At 40.3% G+C, this 17,637-nt stretch overlaps 1 long non-coding RNA gene across 7 annotated transcripts in view; it reads right to left on the bottom strand.

The window, feature by feature from the left end:
* Positions 1-12,568, bottom strand: part of LOC138416460 (uncharacterized) — a 59,195-nt gene extending 46,627 nt beyond the window's left edge. For 6 of the 7 annotated variants that reach the window (XR_011247683.1, XR_011247685.1, XR_011247687.1 and 3 more), the window contains exon 1: positions 12,250-12,568. This is a non-coding gene — a long non-coding RNA (uncharacterized lncRNA). The remainder of the gene's footprint in view (positions 1-12,249) is intronic. The other variant, XR_011247688.1, reaches the window with a different exon arrangement.
* Between the last annotated feature and the right edge of the window lie 5,069 nt (positions 12,569-17,637).

Here is a 17,637-nt window from a genome sequence, read left to right as displayed (position 1 = left end):
TGGAATATGGTTAGTGGGGATTTAAAGGTTGAGGGAAGAGAGAAGAACTTTGCCCACTAAAGCAAATGGGGGCAATCACAACTGGACTGAAAATGAGGTGACCGTCATTATGCTCTACAAGGCGGGCATCTGTAGAAGGGATCACATTTCAGATTAAAAGCAATCCACCATAATTTCCCAGGGACATTTAGATGTAAATATGCCTATTTGTGCACTGAGTCACCCTTATTCCTGATCACCATTGTTTGAACCTGGGAGGGAAAGAGTGACACATGCATCATACACCCAAGCCCCAGATTAGAGTCCGCATTGAGTGTTCATCTTTCCTTAGTCAAGGAGCTAATCCTCCACTGTGGACAGTCTGGGCTCCTGGCTCCTCAAACCATTTCTTCTGAAGCCAAGCTTATGGTCCCAGGACTGCCCACATTCCACAGAGGGTTAAGGTTTCTCATTCATCTCTGTCTGGGCCCTGTCCTCAGATTAGCGACCACTGAAACATAATCCTTGTGATGAGGAATGAAAAGCCTGGCATAGAAGATGTGTGTTTGGCATTTGTTTATTTACTTATTTTTTTAATATTTATTATTTTATTGATGTATTGATTTACAATGTTATGTTAGTTTCAGATGTATGTATATGCACACATATATATGCTCTTTTCAGATTCTTTTCCATTATAGGTTTTTACAAGATATTGAATATAGCTCCTTATGCTATACAGTAGGTCTTTATTGTTTATTTTACATATAGTAGTGTGTATATGTGGGCTTTCCTCATAGCTCAGTTGGTAAATCATCTGCCGACAATGCAGGAGACCTGGATTCGATTTCTGGGCTGGGAAGGTCCCCTGGAGAAGGAAATGGCAACCTACTCCAGTATTCTTGCCTGGAAAATCCCATGGACAGAGAAGCCTGATGGGCTACAGTCCATGGGATCACAAGAGTCGGACATGACTTAGCAACTAAACCACCACCAGTGTATATATATTAATTTCAAACTACTAATTTATCCCTTCTCTCCACTTCCCCTCTTGGTAACCACAAGTTTGTTTTCAATGTCTGTGGATCTATTTCTGTTTTGTAAATAAGTCCATTTGTATCATATTTTAGATGCCACATATATTAGATTGGTTCAAAAATAGCTGCAGTTTTTACATTGTTGAAATTTGCCATTTGATATTGGAATACATTCTTAAATGTGGTTATGTTATATATCATTTTAAAGTGCATTTCTTGCTTTATGGTGTTTTTTTTTTTTGCTAATTGCTTATTACTTGCTGTTTATTTTAGTTATGTTAAACAAATCATGTTAAACAAAAAGAAAATTTGAGTGATTTTCTTATTCAAGTTCAAAATGGGTCATAAAGCAGCAGAGGTAACTCAAAACATCAACAAAGTATTTGACCCAAGACTGCTATGAATATACACCGCAGTGCTGGTTTAGGAAGTTTTGCAAAGAAGACGAGAGATGTGAAGAGCACAGTGGCCAGACATTGGAAACTGACAATGACCAATTGAGAGCCATTATCAAAGCTGACCCTCTTAACTGCTATACAAGAAGTTGCCCAAGAATTCAATGTCAACCATTCTATGGTCATTCAGCATTTGAAGCAAATTGGAAAAGTAAAAAAGCTCAACAAGTGGGTGCCTTGTGAGCTGATCACAAATCAAAAAAAAAAAAATCATCAATTTGAAGTGTCATCTTCTCTTACAACAACAAACCATTTCTCTATTGGATTGGATTGTGACATGTGATGAAAAGTGGATTTTATATGACAACTGGTGATGACCAACTCAATGAGAGGGTCAAGAAGACACTCCAAAGCACTTTCCAAAGCCAAACTTGTACCAAAAAATATCATGGTCACTATTTGGTGGTCTGCTACCTGTCTGACCCACTATAGCTTTCTGAATCCTGGCGAAACCAGTACATCTGAGAAGTACACTCAGCAAATCAATGAGATACACCAAAAACTGCAATGCCTGCAGCCAGCACTGGTCAACAGAAAGGGCCCAATTCTCCACAGCAATGTCTGACACCACATAGCACAATCAACGCTTCAAAAGTTGAATGAATTGGGTTACAAATTTTTGCCTCATCCACCATATTCACTTGACCTCTCACCAACTGACTGCCACTACTTCAAACATCTCAACAACTTTTTGCAGGGAAAACACTTCCACAACCAACAGGAGGCAGAAAATGCTTTCCAAGAATGTGTCAAATCCTGAAGCATGGATTTTTATGCTACATGAATAAACCAACTTATTTCTCATTAGTAAAAATGTGTTGATTGTAATGGTTCCTATTTTGATTAATAAAGACACATTTGAGCTTAGTTATAATGATTTAAAATCCATGGTCCAAAACCACAAATATTTTTGCACCCACTTAACAAGAAATATCATAGAGTATTTCTTTCTCTTTCTGACTTACTTCACTTAGTATGATAATCTCTAGGTCCATCCATGTTGCTGCAATATATATTTATATATATATATATATTTATTTATTTATTTATTTATTTATTTATTTATTTATATATTTATCATCTTTTGGTAGACATTTAAGTTGCTTCCAGATCTTGGCTATTGTAAACAGCGCTGCTATGAACATTAAGCGTACGTAACTTTTTGAATTAGAGCTTTCATCTTTTTTGGATATGCAGAGGAATAGGGTAGCTGGATCATATGGTAGCTCTATTTTTAGTTTCTTAAGAAATTTTCATACTGTTCTCCATAGTGGCTGCACCAATTTTCATTCTCACCAACAGTAAGAATTTATCTCTCCAGCATTTATCATTTGGAGACTTTTTAATGATGGCCATTCTGACCCATGTAAGGTAATAACTCATTGCAATAGTTTTGATATGCATTTCTTTAATGTTTGCTTATTTTTAAATGAATTTAAAAATACTCAGTTTCCTATCTCACAGGACTGTCAAAAGAACTACATGAAATCACAGAAATAAAGAACTTAACCATTCACAGAGTGTTTATTACTATTATTATTTTCCACTTCAAAGGAAATTTCAAAGAGTGGAGTTGAGGAAACGACAAAAGAAAAGTACTTCTCATATACCTTCTGAGCCAGGGAAAGGGCTGAAGGGCTAATATTCCAAAGACAGACTAAAATTTCACATCAAGAAATGGTAGCTTGACCCAGTGCAACACCCAGAGAGGCCTGATGAATGGGAATCAACAGGCCATTGGATATTTCATTGTTTGGTGGGCTGGCTTCATAATTTAAATTCAGTTTTTAACAATATATATTGTCAGAGAACATCTGGCAGACACAGAGGGCCTGTATGCTGCATTCCTTTTTCCTTCTTGACAAATATTCCTAGAGGGGGTGAGAACTAGACATTCTTCCAGGACATCCTTTTTATCTTACAATAACCCAAATCCTTTCTGTATACAAATTTAATCCTGTAGTGCAGAAAAATTGCAGCCTTCTTCATCTGGCAAAAGTCCCAAGTGCAGGTGTTGGCTGCCTTCCCAAGATTCTCATTTTAAGAGTCCCTATCAAGAGACTGCTTCATTTCATCTCTAGTGCATAGCATGAAGATGTTACAAGTTTTAAAATTTTCTCGTTATTTCCTGATCTCAATTGCTGAGGACACTCAGACACTGAAGACAATTTGGAGTATCTTCCCAGCTCTGCCCCTCTTTTACCTGTGTTCCACAACTACACCCACAGTTTGGGGTGGAGAGGATTGGATACCCACAGTCATATTGCAAAGCTGATGGGACAAGAAGCGAGACTCTGATCTATGTCAGGTCACTGGGGATTCTTTCCAGTGAAATGAGAATTGAGAGCAAGATCAAGGGCTACTGAGAAAGAGTTAGCCACTCCCTGTGGCTAAATCCAGAACACACAAACCAAGAAGCAATGGTTGCCCATGTTTTCTGTTATGCAAGGAGGAAGCAGAGAATGCCACCCACGGGGAAAGAGAAAAATGAAGCATCGAAGGTGAATCCAGCCTCTGTACCTTGACACTGAATTAAATCTCAGAAACAAAGTTTTGAGTGAAGTAGAAAAGAATAGCTTTACTGCTTTGGCAGGCAAAGGGGGACACAGCAAGATAATGCCCTCAAACCTGTCTGTCCCAACCTGGAGGGGGGAGCAAGGATTTTTATAGCAGTGGTTCAAAGAAGGCATGATCAGCTCATGGACATTTTTCTGATTGACTGGTGGTCAAGCAACCGGGAGTCAGCATCATCAACCTTCTGGTTTCAACTGGTCCAGGGTCTAGTTCTTATGGGCAATATATACAGTTAACTTCTCCCACATGGTGGGGGTTTCAGTATCTGCGAAAGAGCTCAAAGATATTGTTAAGTATATCCTTTGAAGGGGAACCAGGACACTGCCTCAAGACTTCACTATTTCCTTTGACTGTTCCTCCTTTGACTCTGCATCCCCTCCCTTCCCTAAATAGAAATTGTTTGAATTTGCTCATTGGAATTCAGGGAAGGTCAAGGAGGCGGACTGAAGCTTGTTTCTTGTTATCAAGAAATGGCACACAGAAAGGTTTTTTTGAGCCCATAAAGCACCATAGAACCCTGCTTAGTTTCAGTGTATGTGTCTAGAGAAGCAGAGGCTAAAGGTGGAGAGGGTCTATTTCCTGGTTCTCAGTGGCTTTCTTACCTCTGGTCGCATCCTGAGGCCCAGTTGTACCCTGCCTTGAGTTTTACAAGGCACCCTTGCATCCATATACTAAAAATTCTCCTTTGTAACCCAGCTAGAAAGTGATCTAGTACATTTCTTGAGTCTTCTATCTTCCATTTCTCTCAGTGCCCTGATCCTGCACTTTGTATACAGGGAGGGAGAGACACATTCTCCTATTTAGAGCTCACAGATGACTAAGCTACTTAACCTGCAATTATATTTCCATGTTGGGAATGCATATTACTCCATCCCTCAATTTCCACTGAAAAAAAAACGTGTGTGCATGTATACTCAGTCTTTGCGACTTTATGGGCTCTAGCCAGCCAGAAATTCTCTCTCCATGGAATTTTCCAGGCAAGAATACTGGAGTGGGCTGCCATTTCATACTCCAGGAGATCTTCCTTACCTAGTGATTGAACCCAGGTCTCCTGCATTGCTGCATTGCAGGTGGATTCTTTACCAGCTGAGCCACGAGGGAATAGGAAGGCACAAATTTCCATTCCATTTTCAGGAGATATCAGTAGGGGAGGAAGGGAGCATTTCTGTCCATTATCCTCTTCTAACTCATGCTTTCACACAGAAAAAGCAATAACTTCCCTCACTGAGATTGGGAGAAGTGACTGAACTCCCAGTGTAGGCATTATCTTCTCTTTCTTGCTCTAGTTTCACTGTGGAAAGAAAGTTCAGAGGCCTGACAACCCTTTCCCATCAGTCCTGCATCATCCCTGGGTCAAGGGAGATTGTAGATCTCCTTGTAAATGTTTTGGCAAATATCAAATCTTCAGATCTGATTCTTTACTGCTGAGATGAAATGCAATGGGCAGATGAGGGTAATCAAGTCCCAAGATCTAGACTTGTGGAGGGGAGACAGGACTTGTGAGGAGGGCTTAAGTGGGCTGCAGATGCATGACACATTACATGATACAATACATGATAAAGTAATATTTGGTTCCTGAGTCTATTCCTAAATTGGATAGGCCATTTAGAGGAAAGAATATGATCGGTTCCTCAGAATCCTCACCAGTCTTGAAGATACGTTAAAGAATGTTGAGTTCCATGAAAGAAATAAATACCTAACTACACAATAACTACACCATAGTGCGTACTCATTAAGACTTTGCTGTGTGACTGCCTATTTAAAGATGGGTATTTCTTTCTGGCTTACTTCACTCTGTATAATCGGCTCCAGTTTCATCCATCTCATCAGAACTGATTCAAATGAATTCTTTTTAATGGCTGAGTAATACTCCATTGTGTATATGTACCACAGCTTTCTTATCCATTCATCTGCTGATGGACATCTAGGTTGTTTCCATGTCCTGGCTATTATAAACAGTGCTGTGATGAACATTGGGGTACATGTGTCTCTTTCAATTCTGGTTTCCTCGGCGTGTATGCCCAGCAGTGGGCTTGCTGGGTCATAAGGTAGTTCTATTTGCAATTTTTTAAGGAATCTCCACACTGTTCTCCATAGTGGCTGTACTAGTTTGCATTCCCACCAACAGTGTAGGAGGGTTCCCTTTTCTCCACACCCTCTCCAGCATTTATTGCTTGCAGATTTTTGGATCGCAGACATTCTGACTGGTGTGAAGTGGTACCTCATTGTGGTTTTGATTTGCATTTCTCTAATAATGAGTGATGTTGAGCATCTTTTCTTGTGTTTGTTAGCCATCCATATGTCTTCTTTGGAGAAATGTCTATTTAGTTCTTTGGCCCATTTTTTGATTGGGTCGTTTATTTTTCTGGAATTGAGCTGCATAAGTTGCTTGTATATTTTTGAGATTAGTTGTTTGTCAGTTGCTTCATTTGCTATTATTTTCTCCCATTCTGAGGGCTGTCTTTTCACTTTGCTTATATTTTCCTTTGTTGTGCAGAAGCTTTTAATTTTAATTAGATCCCATTTGTTTATTTTTGCTCTTATTTCCAGTATTCTGGGAGGTGGATCATAGAGGATCCTGCTGTGATTTATGTCTGAGAGTGTTTTGCCTATGTTCTCCTCTAAGAGTTTTACAGTTTCTGATCTTATATTTAGATCTTTAATCCATTTTGAGTTTATTTTTGTGTGCGGTGTTAGAAAGTGATCTAGTTTCATCCTTTTACAAGTGGTTGACCAGTTTTCCCAGCACCACTTGTTAAAGAGATTGTCTTTACTCCATTGTATATTCTTGACTCCTTTGTCAAAGATAAGGTGTCCATATGTGTGTGGATTTATCTCTGGGCTTTCTATTTTGTTCCATTGATCTATATGTCTGTCTTTGTGCCAGTACCATACTGTCTTGATGACTGTGGCTTTGTAGTAGAGCCTGAAGTCAGGCAAGTTGATTCCTCCAGTTCCATTCTTCTTTCTCAAGATTGCTTTGGCTACTCGAGGTTTTTTGTATTTCCATACAAATCTTGAAATTATTTGTTCTAGTTCTGTGAAAAATGTGGCTGGTAGCTTGATAGGGATTGCATTGAATTTGTAAATTGCTTTGGGTAGTATACTCATTTTCACTATATTGATTCTTCTGATCCATGAACATGGTATATTTATCCATCTATTAGTGTCCTCTTTGATTTCTTTCATCAGTGTTTTATAGTTTTCTATATATAGGTCTTTAGTTTCTTTAGGTAGATATATTCCTAAGTATTTTATTCTTTTCTTTGCAATGGTGGATGGAATTGTTGAGAACATAGGCAAAACACTCTCAGACATAAATCACAGCAGGATCCTCTATGATCCACCTCCCAGAATGCTGGAAATAAAAGCAAAAATAAACAAATGGGATCTAATTAAAATTAAAAGCTTCTGCACAACAAAGGAAAATATAAGCAAGGTGAAAAGACAGCCTTCGGAATGGGAGAAAATAATAGGAAATGAAGCAACTGACAAACAACTAATCTCAAAAATATACAAGCAACTTATGCAGCTCAATTCCAGAAAAATAAATGACCCAATCAAAAAGTGGGCCAAAGAACTAAATAGACGTTTCTCCAAAGAAGACATAAGGATGGCTAACAAACACATGAAAAGATGCTCAACATCACTCATTATTAGAGAAATGCAAATCAAAACCACAATGAGGTACCACTTCACACCAGTCAGAATGGCTGCGATCCAAAAATCTGCAAGCAATAAATGCTGGAGAGGGTGTGGAGAAAAGGGAACCCTCCTACACTGTTGGTGGGAATGCAAACTAGTACAGCCACTATGGAGAACAGTGTGGAGATTCCTTAAAAAATTGCAAATAGAACTACCTTATGACCCAGCAAGCCCACTGCTGGGCATACACACCGAGGAAACCAGAATTGAAAGAGACACATGTACCCCAATGTTCATCGCAGCACTGTTTATAATAGCCAGGACATGGAAACAACCTAGATGTCCATCAGCAGATGAATGGATAAGAAAGCTGTGGTACATATACACAATGGAGTATTACTCAGCCGTTAAAAAGAATTCATTTGAATCAGTTCTGATGAGATGGATGAAACTGGAGCCGATTATACAGAGTGAAGTAAGCCAGAAAGAAAAACACCAATACAGTATACTAACACATATATATGGAATTTAGGAAGATGGCATGATGACCCTGTATGCAAGACAGGAAAAAAGACACAGATGTGTATAACGGACTTTTGGACTCAGAGGGAGAGGGAGAGGGAGAGGATGGGATGATTTGGGAGAATGGGAATTCTAACATGTATACTATCATGTAAGAATTGAATCGCCAGTCTATGTCTGACGCAGGGTGCAGCATGCTTGGGGCTGGTGCATGGGGATGACCCAGAGAGATGTTGTGGGGAGGGAGGTGGGAGGGGGGTTCATGTTTGGGAACGCATGTAAGAATTAAAGATTTTAAAATTTAAAAAATAAAAAACTAAATAAATAAATAAATAAATAAATTCAACTTGTACATCTGGGAAAAAAAAAAAAGATGGGTAATCTATCACGGTATCTTAGTTGTTCTCCTTTATTTCCTAAACTGGTTAAAAGTAACATATTTATACATAGTGACAATAATTAAAAATCTTCTAGTCTTTCTTGACTCCTTTCTTTCTCTCATTGGTCTTGTTTATTTGTCAAGCAGTGTCAAACTTTTTTGCGACCCCACGGACTATAGCCCATCAGGCGTCTCTGTCCATGGGATTCCCCAGGCAAGAAAACTGGAGTAGGTTTCCATTTCTTTCCAGGGGATCTTCCTGACCCAGGGATCAAAGCCACATCTCCTGCATTGGCAGGCAGATTCTTTACCACTGAGCTATCAGGGAAGCCCCTCTCTCTTATTAACCACATCAAAATCAACAACTCTTATATGTTTTTACCTTCCGAGGGTTTCCTCTGTTCTTATTTATGGGCATTACTTAAGTTCAGGTCCTAGTTTTAATTACTGCTGAAGCTTTCTGTCTGTCTTCTTTGCCTCCAACAACTTTCACATTGTAGGAAGATTTACCTTTATGAAGCAAGTCTGATGAGGTCAGTGCCCTGACTAAAAGCTTTAGATAGTCCTACAACTGTTTACTTCTAGGAATATCTGAGTGTATTAATATAAGACATCACAATTTGCAAATTTAAGCAATCTACAAATTTCAGCAAGTTCATTTTCTTCCATCGTGCCTAACGATATCTCAGTATGTTTACGTCTGCAGCACCATGCCCCATCCTGATACCCTAGCCAGATTTATATAATTACATTTCTTCATACATGTTATTAAATGCCCAACCACTTCACTATGCCTGTAATATTCTTTTGTTGGCGAGGCCATAAGAATAACAACTTACCCTTGAAGTCTCGGCTAAAAGTTTAAATCTTATGTGAATTTGGCTCCATCCATGCTCCTCACTGCTATTTGCAAATCATTCTCATTCTGTTTCCTCCCTAGACACTCTCAGGATTTGAGTTACATATAAATAAATTATATTACTCATTATCTGTCATTGTTGATGTCACTAATGAACCCCTAGAAAATATCCCTTTATTTTCCACAGAGATATGTTCTTTGTTCACTTTCCCTCTCTCTAATACTGCTAATGTCTTAATTCTTTGATGATTGCAATATACACAATAGATGACTTAATGCAGCACTTCAGCCTCTCAATTTCTTAAACTCCTCTCTTCAAGGGATCCAGTCCTCCACAACTTATGGGCCTTTCATTCATATATTCAATAACCCTAGACCTTCTCATTACCAATATCCCTCCATGATCTTAATTTAATTCATTTTATTCTCTGATCATAACCTCCATTCATCCTTCTATTGCCCCAATTCCAACTTCACCAGTACCGCCAATCAACTGATCTTTCTGTTTTTTCACTGCCTCTAACTTTCTTAATAGTCTCTCTTTCTCCCCTACTTACTCATTTTAAATTCCACAATCGATCAATATACTCACTTCTCTGTATATACCCTCAATTCCTTGTTGTATTCACTTGACAAAACCACAACCTTGGTTAAATTCATCTTTTTACCTAATTTGTGCTTTCACTCATGCAAAAAAATGCACTGAAGACAAATGCTCTTGATTATGAAACTCAAGTGAACCCATATGCTGCTTGATGCTCATATAATACTATTTTTCTCCCATTTAAAGTCAATTCCTTCACTTGAAAACTAGATCCCATCTTGTCTTACTTACTCAATAACATTGCTCTAGCAATTCTCCCATTTCCTCTCCTGAATCACAAATGTCTCCCTCTCTACCAAATTTTTCCCATCAGTCTACAAACTCAATCGAACTATTTATCCCATCTTAAAAACAAAAACAATATACCCTCCTCTTAGCCTTACTTCCCTTGCTTCAGTTCAGTTCAGTTCAGTCACTCAGTCGTGTCCGACTCTTTGCAATCCCATGAATCGCAGCACGCCAGGCCTCCCTGTCCATCACCAGCTCCCGGAGTTCACTCAGACTCACGTCCATCAAGTCTGTGATGCCATCCAGCCATCTCATCCTTGGTCATCCCCTTCTCCTCCTGCCCCCAATCCCTCCCAGCATCAGAGTCTTTCCAATGAGTCAACTCTTCTCATGAGGTGGCCAAAGTACTGGAGTTTCAGCTTTAGCATCATTCCTTCCAAAGAAATCCCAGGTTTGATCTCCTTCAGAATGGACTGGTTGGATCTCCTTGCAGTCCAAGAGACTCTCAAGAGTCTTCTCCAACACCACAGTTCAAAAGCATCAATTCTTCGGCGCTCAGCATTCTTCACAGTCCAACTCTCACATCCATACATGACCACAGGAAAAACCATAGCCTTGACTAGATGGACCTTAGTCAGCCAAGTAATGTCTCTGCTTTTGAATATACTATCTAGGTTGGTCATAACTTTCCTTCCAAGGAGTAAGCGTCTTTAAATTTCATGGCTGCAGTCACCATCTGCCGTGACTTTGGAGCCCAAAAAATTGAAGTCTGACACTGTTTCCACTGTGTCCCCATCTATTTCCCATGAAGTGATGGGACTGGATGCCATGATCTTCGTTTTCTGAATGTTGAGCTTTAAGCCAACTTTTTCACTCTCCTCTTTCACTTTCATCAAGAGGCTTTTTAGCTCCTCTTCACTTTCTGCCATAAGGGTGCTGTCATCTCCTTGATGTTGCCTTATTTGTTCACAAGTGTTTCCCTTTCTCGTAGAACCCCTTGAACAAGTTGTTTATATTCATTCTCTACAATTCTTTTCCTCCCATATTTATTAATAAATGCTCCAACCCAGCTTTTGTTCCTACTTACTTATCAAAACTGCATGGTCAATTCTCAGTTCTCCTCTTACTTAAATTACTAGAAAGAGTTGATAGCCAATTCCTTTGTTTTCCTTGATATACTTCCTTTGCTTTGGCTTCCAGAATGCTCCACTCTAGCTTTACAGTATTGTTCACACTTTAGTCTCCTTTGCAGTTTTTCTTCTTCTTCCCATTCTCTTAATGTTTAACTGCTCCTTTGTCATTCTATGTTCACTCATTCTTTTACACTCTCATCCAGGATCATGGCTCTGAATACCATCTCTATGCTAATTTTCCACTTCTCCCAGACTTCTCTCCTGAACTTCAGACCTGCGTATTCAATGGGCTTCTCAATATCTTCACTGAGTGTCATTGTCATCTAAAAACACACAACTGTTGAGCTTAAACAGTTCTAATTCCTGATCTCTCCATGAAAACTGTTTCACTATCAACTTTCCTTATCTCAAATGATAGAAACAATGTTCTGGTTCCAGTCAAAAAAAATTTACACTCATCTTTGACTTCTCTCTGTTACATTCCCACACACAATCATTAGCAAATAGAGTTGGCTGTAATTTCAAACATAGCCGGAATCAAACACTTCCCAGTATCATCATTACTGCCACCCTGATCTGACCCACCATTACTTTACTCCTGGATTTCTGCAATATGATAATTTAGGGATTAGGATAGGTTTTTTGTTTGCTTTGTGTGTGTGTATGTGTGTGTGTGTGTGTGTATGTGTGTGTGTGTGTGTAAGGGCCATTTAGTAAATGTAGGCCATGTTGTCATTGTGGCAACTATAGTGCAATTAGGTGTAGCCATACTCTGATATACATTTATTTACAAAAAAGCAACAAGTAGAATTTGGACCATTAGCCATAACTTACCACATCTTCGTCTAGCTGGTCTCCTTTCTTCCATCCTCACCCTACTGTTACCTTTGCTCAACACAGCAACCAGAAGAATTAAAAGCACAGGTCATATCATGTCCCTTCTTTGCTCAAAACTCTGTAATGTCCTCCATTCTTGGTCAGTACAAAAATCCTTTCCATAACCTACCAGACCCTGTGTGATCTGGCCCCAGGCATATCCCTAAAGCTCTTCTCTTTCTACATTCTCTCCCTCATTCACTCAGCTGCAGCTGCACTAACCTCCTTATTGTTTCTCAGATAGCCCAGGCAGACTCAAGACTTGAGTATTTGCATCAGCTGCCCGTGTGTGGATATTGGCTAAATACCGATATAGCCAATGCCCTCACCCTTTTAACTTGGTGCTCAAATGTCACGTCCTCAGCAAAACCAATCCTGGCCACTATTTGAAATTACAGTCTCCCTCTATGAATCTCAATTCCCCTTACTTTCCTCTATTTTTTCCCTGCTCTTTTTTCCAAAATTTGCCACTTTCTAACATTAAAAAATAATTTACTAATTTATATTTATTGTAATACTATCTCTTCTAGAATACATGCTCCACAAGGCCAGCGATTTTTGGCTTTTACTCCCTGTGTATCCTGAGACCGTAGAGCAGTGTGTGGCACATAGTAGGCATCCGGAAAATATGTACTGAATGAATGGAATCTGTATGAACTCCTTCCAATCCCAGAGATGTAGTAAGTCAATCTATTCTCTATGTTATTTAATTCTTTGTACATACTATTATTTTAATCTTTTTATCCTAGTTTATTATTATTTTTGTATCTCTCTTGCCCATTACAGAGTCACATTCTTCTTGGACAGCTCCTGCGTGTTTATTTGCAGTAAGTGATACAGCCTGTCACCTAGAAAAAGGACAAATCATGCCAACCTAATGAACGTACAAAGGTGCTATATATGTGTAGGTCTCTGACACCAAGTCACTAACTCTGCAAGTCAGTTACTATTTTAACAGTCTCTCCTTAACCCCACTTCAGATGTATGTATACACACACTCTACTAATTGAGATAATTTTAAACTATTTTTCACATATTTGCTTAATTAGCTTGCAGTGACCTTTGTGAAAACACTGGCCTCTGATGATTATAAGAGGTATTTTTCTGGCATAGACACCAAAGCATCAAAGAATCAGCTAGAACTAAAGAAAGCAATAACACAACTGGTTTTAATTATTCCTGACAGGCAGCTGAATATATCTCACACAGGTCTTCTCCCCAGTACATCACTCAAAACAGACCAGTTATAGGAAATGGTGGAGTTACAGAATGGGGCCAAAATGTGTCCACAGTATAAAGCAGCTCATCTTTCATGTGGGTGACCTTATTCATTTTGTTTTATATTTTTATGATGATCCTGAATCTATAAAATTGTTGACCCCTTGAGATTTGGCATGCTTCTATACTATTGCTGAGGAGTGGTGGCTCAGGTTCGCAGAAGAGGAGGTAGGTGAAGACTGCACCCTTTCATGAATCATTGTATAAACCAAGGGGTCCTCCAAAGTTCACCTACAACTGCAGACATGTTTGCAATTAATTCATCTATGAAGTACAGGTGCGCACCTTCCACTTCTCTTCAATTTTCAGAAAAGGACTGACTTTCTCTAAGCCTAGCTGCTCCTTCGGACTTGTTGCTTTGCAGGAAGCAGATGAGGATTACAAGTCACTTTGTTAAGACCTACTCACAATTTTAGGGCTTCCCTGGTAGCTCAGATGGTAAAGAATCTGCCTGTAACGCAGGAGACCCAGGTTTAATCCCTGGGTCGGGAAGATGCCCTGGAGAAGAGAATGGAAACCCACTCCAAAATTCTTGCCTGGAGAATTCCACGTGGTCTTAAAGAGTTGGACACGATTAAGTGACTAACACTTTCACTTTTTTTTTTTGTTTGTTTCACTCACAATTTTAACATGTCTCTCTTATGAGGTATACCTTCGCACTTAATGAAACTATGGGTCTTTGGTTGGCCATATCCTTGAATTGGCTGCTATTGAAAAAAGAGATTTCCTAACTAGGCAGGCTTTTGCCCCAGGACCTAACTTTCTGGCCACAGTCTTCTCCCATAAGTCTGACCCCTGAGCTTACTGCTGCCTTATTTCTGTGCCTTTCCTGGTTCTTGCCAGTTTGCATTGTTTGGTTACTCCTTGGACCTGTCTTGTACATTCCAGTGCTCATGGAACTTTAGAAGCTCTTGGTTTTTCTTGCTGCTTTGCTCTGATTCCTGTTTGATGCCTCTTGAAACAGACTGTCCCCTGAGTCTCTCTACTTACATACTTTCAGTAAAATTTGGACTTCCTTCAGTGAGGTAGTTGGGCTTCCCTTGTGGCTCAGCTGCTAAAGAATCTGCCTGCAATGTCGGAGACCTGGGTTCGATCCCTGGGTTGGGAAGATCCCCTGGAAAAGGGAACAGCTACCCACTCTAGTATTCTGGCCTATAGAAGTCCATGGACAGTATGGTCCATGGGGTCACAAAGAGTCAGACACGACTGAGCGACTTCCATTTCACTACTTCACTTCAGTGTAGTAGGGGATATAGGTTTCCCTGGTGGATAAGTGGTAAAGAACTCACCTGCCAATGCAATAGACGTGGGTTTGATCCCTGAGTCAGGAAGATCCCCTGGAGAAGAAAATGGCAACCTACTCCAGTATTCTTTCCTGGGAAATTCCATGGACAGAGGAGCCTGGCAGGCTACGGTCCATGGGGTCTCAAAAGAATCAGATACAACTTAGTGACTAAACAACAATAACCAGGGCATATGATAAAAACTGAGGCTCTAACGTGAATGTCCCATTAAGGAGCTCAGAGTTTAATAGGGGAAATGACAGGTAAGCAAGCAATGACAATGGCACATGATAAGTGCTGTGACACGTTAAGCAGATGGTATGAGGGTGGCACATAGTAGGGGCATCTAACCCAGCACCTGGAAGGAGGCTTTTCTAGAGTCAGTAACATCTTTACAATCTGAGACAGACAAAAAGAATAGGAGACATTCTGGAACTTCCCTGATGGTCCAGTGGTTAGAACATGCATGTGTACTTAGTTCCTCAGTCATGTCCAACTCTTTGGGACCACATGGACTGTAGCCCCCCAAGCTTCTCTGTCCATGGGATTCTTCAGGCAAGAATACAGGAGTGGGTTGCCACTTTCCTCCTCCAGAGGATCTTCCTGACCTGGGGATCAAACCCATGTGTCCTGTGTCTCCTGCATTGCCCATAGATTCTTTACCCACTGAGCCAGGCTCAGCTTCAAATGGGGGGCATTGATGGGTTCAATCCCTGGTCGGCGAACTAAGATCCCACATGCCACGTGGTATGGCCAAAAAATTTTAAAAATAAAAATAAACAAAGTAAGAATGAGAGATAAGGAAGTAACATCAGTAAATGCCATGTGCCATAAGTCATAGCTCCTTGAGAGATCTATAAGTAGTTAAGCACAATTTCAAGAAATGTGGGAAAACTGAGGCTGGAGAGAGAAGCCAGGGCTAGATCACAAAAGGCTTTATGTCATTCTAAGGTGATGGGAATTCATTTTATCAGTGATGAGGAGTCATTGAAAGTTTATACATAACATGGGCAGTTCAGGTTTTAGAAAGCTAGCGTCGGTGTGGAGAATGGATTTCACCATCCAGCTACTTCCCTGAACCTGGCCTGCATCTTGCCTGCCCTATCTTATCTTCCTTTGACTCTGAAGAGCCCAGCTCCACACCTCTTTTATCAGTATCCTCAAAAGTAATGATCAGAATCAGTTTAGAACTTAAAAAATACAAGTTATTTGATCCCATTTCACAGAATCAGATTCTCATGGGGACAGGGCCTGGGAATCTCTATTTTATAAAATCTGCCCAAATGATTTTGGGGCACTTGGACTATGAACTAATGTAGACTGTCACTTACCATACAACACAGATGCATTGATAAACATCAGAAATATGTTTGCCTTGTTGAAGATGGCTGGAGTAGGTCTCACTCCAAATGCCTTCCTTCTATAGCATCCTTGACTCTACTCAGAAGACCAGAAAATTCAGCCCCTTCCTTGTAACCTCAGATCTTTCCATTGTTTTTAAACACATGCTAACCTTCAGATGAACTATCAGGCAGCATGCTCTGACTCTGATGGCCTCACCTCTCAAGCTACTCTTCCCTTTAGTTGCTAAATCGTGTCTGACTCTTTTGCAACTCCACGGACTGTAGCCCAGGCTTCCCAGGTGGCACTAGCAGTAAAGAACCCACCAGCCAGTGCAGGAGACATAAGAGCTGAATGTTCAATCCCTGGGTCAGGAAGATCGCCTGGAGGAGGGCATGGCAACCCATGCCAGTATTCTTGCCTGGAGAATTCCATGGACAGAGGAGCCTGGTGGACTACAGTCCATGCATGCATGCATGCTCAGTCGCTTCAGTTGTATCCGACTCTTTGAGACCCCATGGACTATGTAGGCTGCTAGGCTCCTCTGCCCATGGGATTCTCCAGGCAAGAATACCTGAGTGGATTGCCTTTTCCTTCTCCACGGGATCTTCCAGATCCAGGGACCAAACCTATGTCTCCTGCATTGGCAGGCAGATTCTTGACTGCAAGGCACCAGGAAAACTCGCTCTTCCCTTTACCTTGTACTAGTTATTAACTTGTTATAGAGAGGAGATATTGGTATAATTTACTTCCTAATTTTTGTTTTGGCAATTAAGTAAAAAATAGATATGGAGTTGGGAATTTTTGTGGCTCAATAAAGATCTGGAAGTTTTCTAAGAAGAACAGAAAATTACATAGGAAGAGAAAAGGGACTGCTGATCTATTCCAAAGATTCAACTGAGTTAAAGATTATGTATTCTTATTCAGTCAGTTCAGTCGCTCAGTCATGTCCGACTCTTTGCGACCCCATGAATCGCAGCACGCCAGGCCTCCCTGTCATCACCATCTCCCGGAGTTCACTCAGACTCACGTTCATCGAGTCCGTGATGCCATCCAGCCATCTCATCCTCGGTCGTACCCTTCTCCTACTGCCCCCAATCCCTCCCAGCATCAGGGTCTTTTCCAATGAGTCAACTCTTCTCATAAGGTGGCCAAAGTACTGGAGTTTCAGCTCTAGCATCATTCCTTCCAAAGAAATCCCAGGGCTGATCGCCTTCAGAATGGACTGGTTGGATCTCCTTGCAGTCCAAGAGACTCTCAAGAGTCTTTTCCAACACCACAGTTCAAAAGCATCAATTCTTCGGCGCTCAGCCTTCTTCACAGTCCAACTCTCACATCCATACATGACCACAGGAAAAACCATAGCCTTGACTAGATGGACCTTAGTCGGCCAAGTAATGTCTCTGCTTTTGAATATACTATCTAGGTTGGTCATAACTTTTCT

The sequence above is a fragment of the Ovis canadensis genome, chromosome 12 (assembly GCF_042477335.2).
Source record: "Ovis canadensis isolate MfBH-ARS-UI-01 breed Bighorn chromosome 12, ARS-UI_OviCan_v2, whole genome shotgun sequence".
In the NCBI taxonomy this organism is placed as follows: domain Eukaryota; kingdom Metazoa; phylum Chordata; class Mammalia; order Artiodactyla; family Bovidae; genus Ovis; species Ovis canadensis.
This window is presented reverse-complemented; position numbering and strand designations above follow the sequence as displayed.